At 42.2% G+C, this 7,235-nt stretch overlaps 1 protein-coding gene across 1 annotated transcript in view; it reads left to right on the top strand.

Annotated features, from left to right (window-relative positions):
- Positions 1 to 3,939: 3,939 nt before the first annotated feature.
- Positions 3,940 to 7,235, top strand: part of VPS54 (VPS54 subunit of GARP complex) — a 76,483-nt gene continuing 73,187 nt past the window's right edge. Inside the window, exon 1 of the mRNA XM_051975378.1 lies at positions 3,940 to 4,036. The gene's annotated coding sequence lies outside the window, so the exon portion shown is untranslated. The remainder of the gene's footprint in view (positions 4,037 to 7,235) is intronic.

Here is a 7,235-nt window from a genome sequence, read left to right as displayed (position 1 = left end):
CCTAGTGGTGCTTATTCTTAAATATGAAAGAATATAGGGGCTTGGGGATATAGAAGGAAAATGGGATTATTTATAGGCTTTTGTGGATCCTTTACATATTTTATACATTTTCTCTGAGATAGAATAAAGGTTATTTTGTATTCTATACATGTTTTCTTGAGTTCTTAAATGGGATGTGGGAACCTTGTTTCCCATATCTGAGGGGATCTAGGTAGAAGCTACTAGTCCATTTTGACTGAAACACAAAGTAATTGAAGAGATAAATAAATTAATGCTATATAATTTTTGATCTAGCAGTCCAAGCTTTGGACTTTCATGGAGTAGATCCAGTATTGAGGGTGGCTCCCCGCCAAATGACTTAACTTTGACTTGTATTGGCTCCTCCAAGATTTACTCCTGAGAAATTTGAGAACTTAAGATAAAATTTAGGTTCTTGACAACATCCCTCTATTGAAATCCTTCCCTTCCTATAAGATCTCAAATAAAATCCTAATGAGGTCTGAACATTTGTCCCTCCCCATTCAAGAAACACTAGTGAGTTCATACTACTCCTAGGATAAATTGTAAACTCCTCGGTTTGATCTTGGGAGCCCTTTGCAGTCTGAAGCTTGGTCTCTTGGTCTCTGGTCTGATTATATATTAGTCCTGCTCATTCCTTCTAGCCTCAGTACTTGCTTTCTATACTTTCATTCCGTTTGCAGAGGCAATCCCCCATACTTTGAATGCTCTCCATTATCTTCAAAAGACCTTTCTTGATTCCCCCATATCTGAGCACTCTCATAGAATGGCCACATCTCTTTCTCTGGAGTCTCCTGGTCCGTGAGGAGTTGAGGCATTACTTCTCCAATTCTATTAGCTTGAACCCTCATTCTGAATATGCTCCCCCACTTTTAATCATTAGTGTCTAGCATTCCAGTTGCATTTAACCAAGTAACATTAATTTATTTTTACAAATTGAGATTAACTTTGAAGATATAGTAAGAAGCATAGATATGTTCCCTCCCCTAATATTTCAGGGTAACTCTCCACTAGGCCACCTTAATACCTTGAGGGAATGGGTTCAGATTTAACAATTTCTACATAGCTTTGGTTCCAAGTTCAGATTCCAAAACTGTTGTTTGTCCTTCATTCTAAAAGAGGATCATCACATTAAGGAGGTGATGCCATGACTTGCAAGTGAATTGGATTTAAGTGAGGGAGGGCTGGGCAAGGTCACCTGACTCACTTTCCCCTCCAGAGCCATCTGGGTCCAGTAGCCAGAGAGATCAGGACCACCGAAGATGGTCCTATATGCAGTGGGAGACCCGGCTTTTGTAAACTAAGGTCTTCAAGAGGTCTATTGACTGAGACCACACTCATTCAGTGATTAAGGCTAAGTAGCAATTGAGGGAAATAATCTCACTCCTCCCAAAAAAAAAAAAATCAAATAAATGTGGGAGGGGAAGACCTTCAGAGTTCTTAGCCAAAGCAGAAATGCTATTTACATTCAATCTGTCAATCGGGATCCAAACAGGAGTTTGGCCTAGGACCTGTTGGTTCCAAAGTGGTAGAGACTGGATGAGTCATTGTCTTGGCTGGTTCCAGAATTTGCCCTATGCTCCTTTGGACACCAATGATACGCTGGTTGCAAAATATCACATGGACTCAGTTCTCAGACTCTAACCTTGAATGGCTTGATTTTACCAAGTTTTTTTAAATTTCATTTTCAGTTTCAGTTTCTTTCCTTCTGCCCCTTCTCCCCTAACCCTCTGAGAGTTCTGAATTTTCTAAACTCAAAAGTTCTTAGTCTCCAGATTCTTTGCTCCAAATGAAATAAACATTGAGGCAAAGAACTAAAGCTTACCTTGTGTCAGTTAGCATTGGAGGAAGAAAGCCCAAACCAAGAGAAACTGCTTGCTTAGTGACTTTTGAGTGCCAGCCAATCAAAAGTGCTTTTCCATGGTTAGCAGACAGAACCAGTTACAAAATTCTATGAACATTCCTGAGTCCTGCCAAGGCAAGACACTTCTATTAGTAGTTATCATTATATGTCCAGCTTCTTCTACTTGGTCAACTTTGTCAGTGGTACTCTGCATCAGAAGTATTCATAAGGAGAGGCGCAGTAGTCAGTATCCAGTTACATGTAATATTCTTCACTCATTGGTCAACATGTTGGATCTCTACAGTATAAAGTGAGCAAAGACTTTCTCATTTTGTATTTATAAACCCAAACCCTAGCATAATGTCCCACATATAGGAAGTATTTAATAAAATTGGATTTTTCACCCCCAGTTAAAGGTGACCATTTGTTTCTGTTGAAATTTTCAGAGACACATGGTTTGATCTCTTCTATGATTTAACATATTTGAAATATTATATTTATATCTGATCCCATTAATTATACCATTAAGTTAGTTCCCATAGGGCAGATAATGTGCTTTTTGTTTCTCCAGTTCCTGAAACATTGCAAAGCAGTTTGTTGAATTTATACATTTTTCTTAACTATTTTAATGTGGGCTCTTTTTTTTCTCTTCATGTGTCATGAAGAGCCTATTTACCCTTTGACATATTTTCCCCCCTCAAACACTTTTTGCCTTCAGTTTTCCAAATGACTGTAACAGGAAGTAAAATTTGTTTCAAGGCTTTAAAAAAAAGATTACATCCCCTCTCTCTCTCCCCTCCCCCCAGCCTCGACTTGTCATTTTCCAAGCTTGTGCAATTGAAAGGTTGAAACCCTTGTATTCACAGGAGCCCACTTGGAATCCCAGCAGTGCTACTTATGACTTGGATGATTTGGGGTAAGCCCTTTCTCTGGGCTTCAATGTCTTGCACAGTCAGAGGAACAAGTTGGACTAGATGACCTTTAAGAACCCTTCTTGCTTTTTGATCTGTATCCTTAGGGTATTATCACTTATTTTCAAACATTTCCTATCTGATTCCAGCAGTGGGAGGGGGCTGCCAATTGGGATCCTCATTCCTGCCTCTGGATCGGCCTAGTTAGGCTCCTGGGATTGGGGGGAGGGGAGATCGGAGGGTCTCCTTCCCTCTTTAGGGGATTGCTTGGATAACTGAGGGAACAGAAGGAAGCAGCCTTCCCTGGCTAAAGAAACTTTGAACAGTTCAGGAGGAAAAGAGGGAAAGTGTATTTCTTTCTTTCCAGGCCTCTCAGGCAACTTTTTTGGAGTCATTTAATATAATATTATTAATACATTTTTGCAAGGGGTGTAACATGCCACACATCACACTCCTCCCCCCGCAGCCTGGGACCCCAGTGACTCCGGAGCATTTAAATAAAACAGCTTGGGAATTGAGGGGTGAAATGCAGATGAACCTTACGGGAGGGGGATGGGAGAGGGGATACCCCTAGAAAAGAGAGGAATGTCTTAACTGAAAATAATTCCCACACTTTATCAGAGAGAGGCTGCCATTCGGTGCGCCCGGGCCGGCCTGGGTGGGGGGGACATTCCCTGCCCGCGGGGGTGGGGGGAGTTCCGCCCCTCCTTTATCCCCCCCTCTCGCCGCCCCGGCCTGGCAGTCCGGGCTGACGGGGCCGGGGCCGCGGTGGATTGTGGGCTGGGGGCCGTCGCTGAGGCGGCGGTGGCGGCGGCGGCGTCAGCCCGGGGCCAGGCCGGGCCGGGGCGGGCCGCGCCGGGTGTCGTGGCGGCAGACTCGGCGGCGGGAGCTGCAGCTCCTCTGGCGGCCGGGGATGTGGGAGAGGCGGCGGCGGCAGCGGCAGCGGCAGCGGCGGAGGCGGCGCTGCGGACCCGGGGGGAACTGCGGCCTGACGGGACACCGGGCAGAGACGTGAAGGAGCCGCCGAGGCCGCCCCTCACCCGGGAGCGGAGCCGGGTCCCGGGGCTGGCCTGCGCCTTTGCGTGCAGCCCGGGCCAGCGCCGGCGCGGGGGCCGGGCCGAGGCTGAGCCCGGCTCCCGGGGCGCCGAGAGCCGGCGGCGGCGGCGGCCTGAACCCAGCGGCAGGGGCAGCGGCTACGTGGAGGTCTGGAGGCGCCCGGCCATGCGCTAGGCCTCGCCCAGGGGCGGCTGCCCAGGACCCGCAGGTACTGTACGGAGCCAGCCCCCCGACCTCGCCCGCTTGGGTGGGAGGAAAAAGAGGAGGAGAAGGGGACAGGAAGGGAGGGCCGGGCTGGCTCTCCTCCCCACCCTGGGGCCCCGATCCGGCCCAGTTGGTCCACTCTACCCACAGACCCTCGGGCGGACACTCTGGCTCTTCCCCTCACAGTCTCGGGCCGGCTGCGGTCACCCGCAGGGGCAGCCCCGGCTCAACCCCAGCTGCTGGGCACGGGACCGCTGTCTTCCCCCCTCCCCCCAGCCCTCCCCTCCCATCTCCAGGACGCGGGGAAAGTTTAGCAGTTGTGGTTTCCTGTCACCCCCAGATCGCGCCCTCCTCCCCCTCGTGGAGTTATATCCCTCTTAGCCGACTTGGAGGGGGCACTTTCCCTCCTGTTTGGGGGTTCTCCTGCTCGCCGCGTGTGACCCTCCGTGCCTGCGGAGCTGCAAACACTGGAGGGACCTCCTCCTTCTCCACTGACGGGGAACCCCTTTGATTAGTATTCTTCCTGCCCAGTCCAGTGGTGAATTTTCTGTGTGTCTGCGGGATCGAAAGGGATAATCTCTGCAATCTTCAAACACATTCAAACAAACTTTCGACTGGCTTTAAAAACATTCATCAGGATTTTCCCTTTTAAAATAGTCGAATTTTTGTTCCTTTTTCAAATGGGTGCCGGATTCATGATTTGTGAAATTCCGGCACTTTAATGAGAAATGCTTACTAAGCTAATCGATTTGAATAATAAAAAAAGTGCTTTCATTTGTCTCCTCCCGTACATATACTGAGTAGCGATAATGAGCATTGTGTCATGGATGATTGATTAATTTGTTCTGTGGATTATCGGGAGTATGTTTCTAATGTCTTGGAGTTCCCAGTTGCCGAACAACTTTTGGAGCTGTTTGAAAAGATGGGAGATGTTTATTTTTATATCTCTGTATTGTAATTAGATTACAGTTAACTCCTTTTTGAATATCTCTTACATGTAAATTTTTATTAATCAGTGTTTACTTGTGGTGGGTCCTGGTGAAAATTTTCTTTCAATATATGAATAATTTTGTTATTAGTAATTGTGGCTTTTAGAAATTTGTGCAACTTTACCATAATGGTCTACATTGGATCCATACTATGAGTTATATGTGTTTGTGTATTTTTTTATTCTGAATATTTTGTGAACTTAGTTTATCTGTCTTTGAAAATATTAATTACAGCTTTCTTTCTTTAAAAGAAAGGAGAATTTTTTTTATGATTCTTTTCACAAAACTTCATAGAACTACTACAAATTTCAAAGATTTTCCAAATTATTCTGTTATATTACATCTGTAGGTCACGAACAAGAAGTTTTTTCTTTCTGAAGTTTTTTCCACTGGTGACAAAATATTGGGTAGAAACAATAGATTTTAAAAAGGTAATGTCTATCATCTATCTGTATACTTGTATGTTAACTTTTTATGGAAGTGTTGACTTGAATAAGAAATTACTGTCATCTTAGAAATCAAAATATAAAATAAAATTTAGAGTGATATATAGTGTTGTAACATTAAAAAAAAAACTATGAAATCTTGCTTGTGGAACTAATTTTTAGTTTTTTTTTTAATTTTGTCTCATTACTTTTAATCAGTGTCAAAGATGGTTATAATTCCCACACTTTATCAGAGAGAGGCTGCCATTCGGTGCGCCTGGTTGGCACATTATAAATCTATATAGATTTATAATGTAATGGATAAAGCTGGAGTTGGAGTCTGAAAGAGTTGGTTTGTAGCTTCCTCCTGACATTTTTGTTAGTTGTGCTTTTGGGCCAGTCCTTTAAACTATTACTAGTCTCAGTTAATTCCTGGGTAAGATTGGGGCAATAATACCTTTAGGACACCATTGTGAAGTTCAATAAAAATAATGCATGTAAAATATTTTGCAAACTTAAAAAAAATTATAGAAGTTTTTTGATTTTTTTTATTGTCACTAAATTTGGAAATATGAACAAATTTTTAAAATTCTGTATCCCTGAAGATAACTAATGAAAATATTGTTAGCTTAGTTTTGTTTTATTTGTTAATAAGCAGAACTTTAAAAAAAATCATTAATATCATTTCAAAAACACATTTCAATAAGTTTGGAAGATTGGAAAAATTTAGAAATCATTGCTTTAAGACTGATTCAGTTATTGATACTTAAAATTATAAGAGTTCAATTCACCAAAATTTATTAAGCATTTATTTGCCTGGTACTAGTGATAATGCTGGTCCTTCCTGGAACAAGACACTTTGTCTCCCAATTCCAGGAATTTTCACTGGCCAGTCCCCCATCTCTGTAATATTCTCTCGCCTCATTGCTACCGTTTCCTGGTTTCCTTGGCTTCTCTCCTCAAGTTCCAGCTAAATCATCTTTTTTTTTTTTTTTTTTTTTTTTTTTTAGGAAGCCATTTCCTAATTCCTGTTAGAGTTACTGCTTATATTGATTATTTACAATTTATCTTGTATGTAGTTTATTTGTAATTAATTATTTGTATATTGTCTCCTCCATGAAAGTCTATTCAGCTCTTTGAAAGCTTCTTTTTGCCCTTTTTGTATCCCAATTACTTAGTCCTAGCACATAGTAGGTGCTTAATTGACTAACTCAAAGGATCTTATAGCTGAAATTTGAAAAAGGTCTTGTGCAAAAGACATTTTATTTGTCATTCCTATTCTTTCCAAGGATAACATGACAGTATGTGATTTTGGGAATAATAATAGTGAATATTTATATAGTGCCTCCTATGTGCCAGACATCTTACAATTATCTTATTCTATCCTTAAATTAACTCAGAGAGGTAACTGTTGTTATTATTCTCAATTTACAGTTGAAGAAATTTGACATTAAGTGATTAGTCCAAAGTTATGTAACTAGTTGTCTGGGGCAGGATTTTAACTTAAGTCTTCCTGACTTCAAGGCTGCTTTTAGCTATAGGTTAGATCCTTTGATTATGTTCTTGAACATGTAAAGTAGAAGTAAAAATTCACAAATTAAGATGGAATTGGAAAATGTTTTAGAAAATAAATAAAAATACCATATTTGTTGTTCATTCATATCTGACTCTTTGTGACCCCGTTTGTGGTTGTCTTGGCAAAGCCAATGAAGTTGTTTGCCATTTCTTTTTCCAATTCATTTTACAAATGAGGAAATTGAGGCAAGTGACTTGCCCAGAGTCACACAGC

Source organism: Antechinus flavipes, chromosome 2 (genome assembly GCF_016432865.1).
Source record: "Antechinus flavipes isolate AdamAnt ecotype Samford, QLD, Australia chromosome 2, AdamAnt_v2, whole genome shotgun sequence".
NCBI lineage: Eukaryota > Metazoa > Chordata > Mammalia > Dasyuromorphia > Dasyuridae > Antechinus > Antechinus flavipes.
Note: the sequence above shows the minus strand (reverse complement) of the source record. Positions and strands in the feature narration are given on the sequence as shown.